The sequence below is a fragment of the Anser cygnoides genome, chromosome 1 (genome assembly GCF_040182565.1).
Source record: "Anser cygnoides isolate HZ-2024a breed goose chromosome 1, Taihu_goose_T2T_genome, whole genome shotgun sequence".
In the NCBI taxonomy this organism is placed as follows: domain Eukaryota; kingdom Metazoa; phylum Chordata; class Aves; order Anseriformes; family Anatidae; genus Anser; species Anser cygnoides.
In genome coordinates, this window is record NC_089873.1 from 138,673,310 (window position 1) to 138,682,641 (window position 9,332).

Sequence of the window (9,332 nt, forward strand, 5' to 3'; positions counted from 1 at the left end):
ATGATCAATAGGGAGGAAAAGAACTCACAGACTCAAAAAGCTGAACCTTTTTTTGTCTCTGCAAAAGAAGGTATTTTATTAAGTGAAGCTGAGTTAAAGGGTTTGTGAAAAACACAACTTTTAAAATGCATGTAAAAGCATGAAACTATTTGTCAAAGAAACAAAGTGAGATAAACACTGAGCTCTTTGTAAATAGTATGGGTTTATTAAATATCTGATTTCCAAAGCATGCAACCCATTATTGTGGTTACACACATACTAAAGATGTGTTCAGCTCTCTCAGTCATTGAAATACAGTTTTTGCACTTGTGGTGAATGCAAGTCAAACTATCACGTAAACTTTATGTGGGCACATCAATCTTTCTCCAACTGAAATTAATAACAAATTTTTCCCTGAGTACATGGATTATTTATTTATTCCATTGAAACTGTGAGAAATATGTGAAATTACTGTACAAAGCCTGACTGCTCAGCACAGCAAGGCAGAGTCTGATTTCGGAGTCCAACATCATCTATACAAAGAGGGAGAGGAAGACACCACCAGAGAATCAACTCAGGATGAAGGTATATCTTCCTTGGCTTAAAGAGGAAGTATAATAGTGCAAGCAGGACCTATTTCATAACAAATTTGATGCTCCTGAGACAAATGTTATTTCAATATTGCAAACATCACATCAGAGAAAAAACTAAAAAAAAAATAAAATAGTTTTTGTTTAGCTAGCTGGGATTGGTTGGCTGGGGTTTTGTTTTTGTTTTGTTCCATATTTTTGTAAAAGCTAGATGATACTTGATATAAAGCTACGACTTGATCTGTTGAATCGTATCACAAACATCCTGTTAACACAGAATGATGGTCTATCTAGTTTTTTCCTGTATAGGGTGTGGGTATACTTTTCACCTACTTTTTGACTAGTTTTAAGAATGTTTGGAATTAATAGGAATGTAATAAAGAGCAAACCAGAAAATACAACATTATAAAAAATCAGGGTGCATCAGTGGCTCAAAAAATTCATGCAGTTATGGTTGTCTCATCTAAAAAGAATATAACAAATGTAGAAAGAGAAAGACAACAGTGGTGGAAGGTGTGAAATAGCTTGCATCTGAGAATGAATGAGGTAAACTAGGATCCTTCTGCCTGGAACAGAGATAGCTAAGGGGAAGTAGGATATAAACTTAACAAGTCAGATACACCTCTTCCAACAACATACATTGCTAAGTTGTAAAAATCTTTGCCAAGGAGTACCGTGGATGATGAAGGTCAGTATGGCTGCAAAGGGTGATTTAAAGCCAAACAAAACAAAACAAAACAAAACAAAAACATAAAATAGCTATTGATTCATGAAGAACTATTCATGAAGAACTAAGCATACCTCTGAGCTCAGGGGCTTACTGAGCTACAGACAGCCAGAAAAGGGGAGGTTACTCACTGTGCTTGTTCCCTTCTTACAGCTCTCCCTTGGCCCTTGTGGGACCCACAGCTGGAGGTGTGGTTGTGTCAGTGGTGCTGGGTACCCTCCCCACCTGCATCAAGGACATCATCCTTGGCATGGTGTCCTACAGGCTGGTTTCCTGAGTACTGAAGGACTGCCTTGCCTGTGTGAAGAGGAGCTGGCTTTGGGGAAACCATTCCATGCCCTCCCTCCCTCCCTCATCAGGAGGGAAAACAAAGGAGGCTCAGAGCTGAGCTCCTCTATCTTCTTTCTCGTGAAGTTTTTGGCAATGGGAAGAAAATACATAGCCTTTGAAATGTAGATTAGTTATCCACCTTTGATAGGGGTACAAGCAGGTCTGGCCCATATCTTTTTTCCTGGAATCTATTCACTAAAAGGCTATAGAAAGCTCCCTGAAATGGTGAACAAGGTCAGAATAAAAACTAGCACTGTAACAATGTCCTATTGAACAGGTACCCTGTGTGTTTGGGCAGGGGCTCATGACCTTCTGGGGGCGCTTTCTAATGGCCGTGCTGGATGGACTGTTATGACCAGGTCATAGGAACAAGCACAGCACTGCTACAGAAACTCCCATCTCTGCATGAGGACACAAGCCAAGAAAAAGTCTCTCACCTAAACTAGTGGGCATATTTCATATTTTGGCTCACTTCTCCATCTTCTTCCTCCCCTACTGTAAAGAAAAATACTTGCACAAATATGCTGCCTGAACATGGACTTGGGGCAGAGAGAATCATTTTCGTTCAAAAAAAAAATTAAACTTGCTCAGTTTAACTTGCTCTTCTATCTCTGCATTGCTGCTTGATGAAAGAGATAATGGATTGGAGATAAGAGGAGAAGGAAAAAAAAGTCCTATCTTGATCTTCTTGATCTTTTTTTTTTTTTTTTTTTCCCTTCTAGGTACTCTGTATTAGGTGTCACTAAACTTTGTTTGTCATTTTTAATATGGCACTGACTTCAGCAGAAATTGCTAGTCCCTTTTGTCATTTGTCCAGTTTGTCATCCCCACTGGATGTATTCATCCTAATCAAAGTTTGCATTTCAGTGCGGCGTTGGGCTAGAATATGAGCCTGATTGATGCTTAATTTTCTTTCCATGGTGAGAGGGATGCCAGGGACTGGTTGCAGCCTGTGTTGGCTCTGCTGGCACAGATACCAGCCTGTAGTTCTTCTAACAGCATGAGGTTGGCTTATCCCTCAGTGAAGGAGAGAGTAAAATCTCTTATTTCACATTTTCATGGCTGGTAACCGATAGGTGGGGAAAAAGACTGAAAACTTTCACTTTGCAGGCGTGCACTTGAGGTAGCAATTTACAGCAAGGGAAAACAAGATAAGATCAGGTCATTCTCTTACAGCATTGTATGCTCAAGGAGAACTGTGAATCAAGGTATGTGTTACAAGGCGCTGAGCATTCGGGCTGACCATCTCTTAGCTGAGAGTGATGCTTTCCCAGTTTGGTTCTCTTGCCATCTAAGTGAACCAAGAAGGTTTCTGCTACGAGAGCCCTGCAGTTACAGTGACATAAATGGGTTTGTCTGGGAGTGAGGCAGTGCACAGTGGGAGCAGTGGAGTTGGGAAGCTTGTATTTACTGCTTCTTAATCATTTAAAGATATTTTTTTCTCCCTTTAAAAGTGAAGTGGTGATTTTTCTCTTCGTGAGAAATGCAAATGGAATTGTCACATACTAATCTTTTGTGAGTATGTGATCCAGGTGCACTTTTTACTTAGATTCTCCAAGACTAGATTTTGTGACTACTCTATATCACTGAATCGCTTTCTAGTGTAAGGTTATAACTGAGGCTGAGCAAGGATTTGGCTCAAACCTTATTTTGCTGTAGTTATCCATTGACTGCTGAAGTTCTCTGTAGCTGAATGGATTTCAGGGAAAAAAAAAAAAGTTTGTAATATAACTAGCTTTGAAATATTAGTGCATCATGAGAAGTACTTTGCTTACATTCTTATGCACTCAGGCTCCGTCATACATAAAACAACAAATCAAAGGAGAACTTTTTCAGGGAAAGCAGATATAATTTTCCTGCATGATGTTCCATAAGAGTACTATACTTTAAACTGAAATAAAGAGAAAAGGACATCTTGAAAAGATGTTTGTTTAACAAAAGCAGAGTCCTCCTTTCCAGCCCAATAGCAATATGATCTTTCCATGAGCCTTCCCAGCCTTTACTTGCCCTTTCCAGATTGTTTTCTAAAGAAAACTAAGAAAAAAAAGACCCCAAATACACGTTCTTCCCCTTTAGATCTAATTTGATAAAAGCTGCCACCCTCCATTCCCCAAATGCCTGCTGGTCACGGCCATCACAAAGTTAATACTGTTACCAGAAATGAGCTTAACTTAACTCAAAACATATGTTTGCCTGTACAATGACATTTTAGAAAACATTGCTTATATTTCTCCATTCTTAACTTTTCTATGGTTTGTTTGTTTGAAAACAACATTTGAAATTCAATTACATTTACTCCAATTCTGAGAAGGGCCCCTACTTCCTTTTTTTTTTAAAAAAAAAAAAAAGAAAAAAAAGAAAAGGGTGTGTGTGGGGGGGGGGGGGGGGGGGGGGTGAAAAAAAATGGGGACTGTCAAGAAAAAGACCAAGCTGTTGCTGGTGCAAGAGACAGACTCTTTGGCTGGCTTCCCCTCCCCATTCATCCTTTGAACAGTTTTTTATATTTAAGTATATTATCTGTGCATACCTCACTTCCAATTAGTCTTGTACTGAAAGATCATTTCAGCAGATAGTAATGATTGCAGCTGGATCATATGGTAACAAAGAAAGAAGATATCCTAGGTGAAGATTCCCCCCCAAACCAGAATTGACTTCAGGTCAAAAACTGGCAGCAGAACTGGTGTCAGCATCAGAGTTTTATGTTCTATCACCTTGGGATCCTGTTTGAGGATCAGCATCTGTTTAGGAGAAATGGGATGCACCTCACTAAGTGGGGAAAAGATATATTTGATGAAAGGATGGCTGACCTCATATGGAGGGCTTTAACTAGAAAGGAGAGGGCAGGGAGAGGGTAACCAGCAGCCCTGTGAAGGAGTGACACACAGGGCTGCTGAACAAAGGGCATGAGGTTATGTGATAGGGAGGGGGTCACCTCCAGCACCTGCAGCAAGGAAATGCCTACAAGGAAACCTTATGGAATCATAGAATCACAGAATCATTAAGGTTGGAAAAGACCTCCAAGATCATCTAGTCCAACCATCCCCCTACCACCAATATCACCCACTAAACCATGTCCCTTAGCACCACGTCCAACCTTTCCTTAAACACCCCCAGGGATAGTGACTCCACCACCTCCCTGGGCAACCCATTCCAATGCCTGACTGCTCTTTCTGAGAAGAAATTTCTCCTGATTTCCAACCTAAACTTCCCCTGGTGCAACTTGAGGCCATTCCCTCTAGTCCTATCACTAGTTACCTGTGAGAAGAGGCCAACCCCCAGCTCCCCACACCTTCCTTTCAGGCAGTTGTAGAGAGCAATAATGTCTGCCCTAAGCCCCCTCTTCTCCAGACTGAACAACCCCAGTTCCCTCAGCCACTCCTCATAGGACTTGTGTTTCAGGCCCTTCGCCAGCTTTGTAGCCCTTCTCTGGACATGCTCCAGACCCTTGATGTCCTTCTTGTAGTGAGGGGCCCAAAGCTGAACAGTATTCGCGGTGTGGCCTCACCAGAGCAGAGTACAGGGGGATGATCACCTTCCTAGTGCTGCTGGCTACACTACTCCTGATACAAGCCAGGATGCTGTTGGCCTTCTTGGCCACCTGGGCACACTGCTGGCTCATGTTCAGGTGAGCGTTGACCAGCACCCCCAGATCCTTTTCCTCTGCACAGCTTTTCAGCCACTCTGCACCAAGCATTTAGTGCTGCATGGAGTTTTTGTGACCAAAGAGCAGGACCTGGCACTTAGCCGTCTTGAACCTCATCCCATTGGCCTCTGCCCATTGACCCATCTGGTCCAAGTCCCTCTGCAGGGCCTTCCCACCCTCCGGCAGATCAACACTTCCCCCCCAGCTTGGTGCTGTCTGCAGACTTACTGAGGGGGCACTCAATTCCCTCAACCAAATCATCAATAAAGATATTAAAGAGGATAGGCCCCAACACCTACCCCTGGAGAATACCACTGGTGACCAGTCACCAGCTGGATTTCACTCCATTCACCACCAGTCTCTGGGCCCAGCCAACCAGCCAGTTTTTAACCCAGCAAAGAGTGTACCTGTCCAAGCCATGGGCTGCCAGCTTCTCCAGGAGAATGTGTGGGAGACTGTGTCAAAGTCTTTGCTGATGTCTAGGTAGACTATGTCAACAGCCTTTCCCTCATGTAGCAGGAGGGTCACCCAGTCACAGGAGGATATGAGGTTGGTCAGGCAGGACTTGCCTTTCATGATCCCATGCTGACTGGGCCTGATCCCCTGGTTGTCCCACATATGCTGTGTGAGTGCATTCAAGATGACCTGGTGGATAAGGAAAGAGTAATAGATTTTGTTTATCTGGACTTCAGTAAGGCCTTTGACACTGTCCCCCATAAGATCATCATAGAGAAGCTGTTGAGATATGGGCTGGAAGAGCAGACAGTGACATGGATCAAAAACTGGTTGAATAGCCAGGCCCAGAGGGTAATGGTCAGCAGAGCAAAGTCTAGTTGGAGTACAGTAATAAGTGGAGTACACCGGGGTCAGAACTGGGCCCCATCTTGTTTAATATCTTCATTAATGATCTGCATTATGGGGTAGAGTGCACCATCAGTAAATTCTCAAATGACATCAAACTGTGGGGACTAGTGTATTCACCATGCTGCCATCCAGAAGGACCTCAACAGGCTGGAGAGGTGGGCTGACAGGAATCTCATTAAGTTCAGCAAGGAGAAGTGCAGAGTCCTGCACCTGGGAAGAAACAACCCCAGGAACTAGTACATGCTGGAGGCCACCCATCTGAAAAGCAGCTTTGCAGAAACAGACCTAGGAGTCCTGGTGGACACCAAGTTGAGCATGAGCCAGCAATGTGCCCTTGCCACTAAGAATGCTAGCAGTACTCTTGGCTGTATTAGGTAAAGTATGAGCAGCCAGCCAAGAGAGGTGGTCTTTCTGCTCTACTCAGCTCTGGTGAGGCTGCACCTGGAGTAATGTGTCCAGTTCTCAGCTCCCCGGTACAAGAGAGTCCTAGACATACTGGAAAGAGTCTAAAGTAGGGCCACCAAGATCACGAAGGGACTGAAGAACCTATCCTATGAAGAAAGGCTGAGAGAGCTGGGAGTCTTCAGCCTGGAGGAGGCTCAGGGAGGATGCAAATACATGGAGAGGCTCTTTTCAGTAGTGCCTATTAGCCCATTACCAGGACAAGAAGCAATAGGCACAAACAGGAACACAGGAGGTTCCCTTGAACACCAGGAAGCACTTCTGTGCTGTGCAGGTGATGGAGCACTGGTACAGATTGTCCAGAGAGGCTGTGGGGTCTCTGTCCTTGGAGATCTTTAAAAGCTGCCTGGAGATAGTCCTGGGCAGCCTGCGTTGGGTGGCCCTTCTTGAGCAAGGAGTTGGACCAGGTGACTTCCAAAGGTCCCTTCCAGCCTCAACCATGCTGTGATTGTCTGTGATTCTGTGAGCTGATATTTGTGGAACAAAAAAAATAGACAAAGGTTCAAACTGTACCTAGACATTGTGACATAAGCTATCAAGCTTCTTTAACCACACAGTTCTCTTTTAGATAATTTTTGCATAATTGTCCTTTCTAAGGACAATAAAGGGATTCTTCAGTGTAAAAAGACACAAGAATATTTTGTTGTTAAAAGTTCATATAGCAAAAGGTAAAGTACATGAACTGCATTCACAGATGCAGAATCCTCTTCCCTGAGGGCAGAGATTTGCTAGACCTCCAGAGACTAGAAATGTATCTCCTACCCCTTGACTGCGGGAACATCAGCTACAGAGTGTATAAATAAATTTCCTTAACTATCCTCCATACATGAGCAGCTTTCCCCCCAAGACTTGCTTTAAATCTGCAGTGTTACTTGGGGCACAAATAACAGTAACAAAACCACTGCTGTATGAAATTTTACTTTCTCATAGTTTTTCAGAAACACAGGTAAATTGGGGCCTGAGGGAGCAGAAACATCTTTAGCCAGCCTTATGGTGGGCAGCAATTCGGTCAGTGTGAGGGAGTATCATTAAATGTTCATTCATCCCTGCCATCTTTGCCACTACGGAGTCTTCCACAGGTGCAAAAAGAGTGCAAGCTTTCCTCAAGCCAATATATACCATTTGGGTCTAAGCTAATGGCAGGTGGGATAAAAAACTTTCACCAAGTGTCCAGCATTTTCTGTTGAGCGTTGAGACAGAATTGCTCATATGGAGACCCCAAAATTCCATTTGGGTTTAAACATAGCATAGGAGTTTTTAGTAAGATATGGCTAGTCAAATTTAAGAGTTTCCACTATACTATTAATTAAGATTAAGAAAACAAATCTTTATAACTATTTGAAATATATATATGTTTTGGAATAATTAAAATATTATGCATAAAACACAAATAAATTTCATTATAGGATTAGGATTACTATAAAATATTAATGTAGGATTATTATCACTTTTATTATAATGGAAGAAAAAAGCAAGTATAAAAAAAAATGTGGTGTTGAATTTTCATCATATTTTTCTTCTGAAAAAATCTGAATTTTGCTATTATGGACTGAGAAAAAAAAAAAAACACAAGCAAATAGTTCAGGTTAAAATTAGTCTTTTTTTGTTGTTGTCGTTCAGAACTTAAACCAGAAAGATGGAATGTGTGAAGTTAATTTTCCTTTTGCAATTTTATTTTCATAAACTTTTGCATGTATAGTTTCACTTGAGAACAGATGAAAGAAGTGGTAAAACAGACATGAATGGGGACAAATCTGCATCAGCTGGTAGTATGCAAAAGAGATGTCTGGGATTTACAAAACCTCGAGATGCTGAAAAACTTAAGTTTTTCTAAGTATTCAAATTCTTTGTAGTTTATTACTTGAAATAGTACTTTAAAACAATTTAGACCTAATTAAAATATGTGACTATAAATAAAAACACTAACCAGAATTCTTCATGAAGTAACAGATAGCCCTTTAAGTGTAATCCTTGCATATTTTTATAAAAGTAACACTGCTGGATGAACTTCTCCAGCAAAAACCAGTCCAGAAAAGCTGTCAAATGACAAAACTAAGAGCTTTATACCAATTCACAAGAGTGGAACTTCACAAGCGTTCAGAAGATTTATTTGAAATTAGATCCTTCACATTTAAGTGTGTCTCCCCCCCTTCTTTGTGTAAAGTAGACCTTACAAAATGTTATCAAAACAAATGAACAAACAAACAAAAACAAACATTTATTATTATTATTATTAATTATTTCATTTGTCATTTTACCACAGGAAAAGCAAGAAAAACCACAGTTACTCCCCCCCCCCCGAAAAAAAAATAATCTGTCATATTCTTATTTTTAATAGGAACGTTTTAATATTAAAAATGATCAGTACAGTCCATGCAGAAATATACAGTGAAAAAAGGTTTGTCAGGAAAGATGTTGTGTTTTATGAAACCAACTCACAAACAAATCTGGAAAAAACAGAGAGAAGATTTTAAGCACACAAACCTTTTAAAAGTCTGAAGTGGATGCAGCAATCCTAAAGCTACACAGATGTTGTGAACAATTGATATGTTTTTTACATAAATGTGTTCATCAGAAGGTTAAAATGAAAAATGGTTAGTACATGAATAATACAAGGACATGTATCACAGGAGGAAGGGATAAGGTCTTTAGCCTTGCCACAGAGAGAAATTATGCTAAATATGCACTTCAGTGTGTAAAACAGAACAACCATTGAAGGAACTCGAAATAGATGACT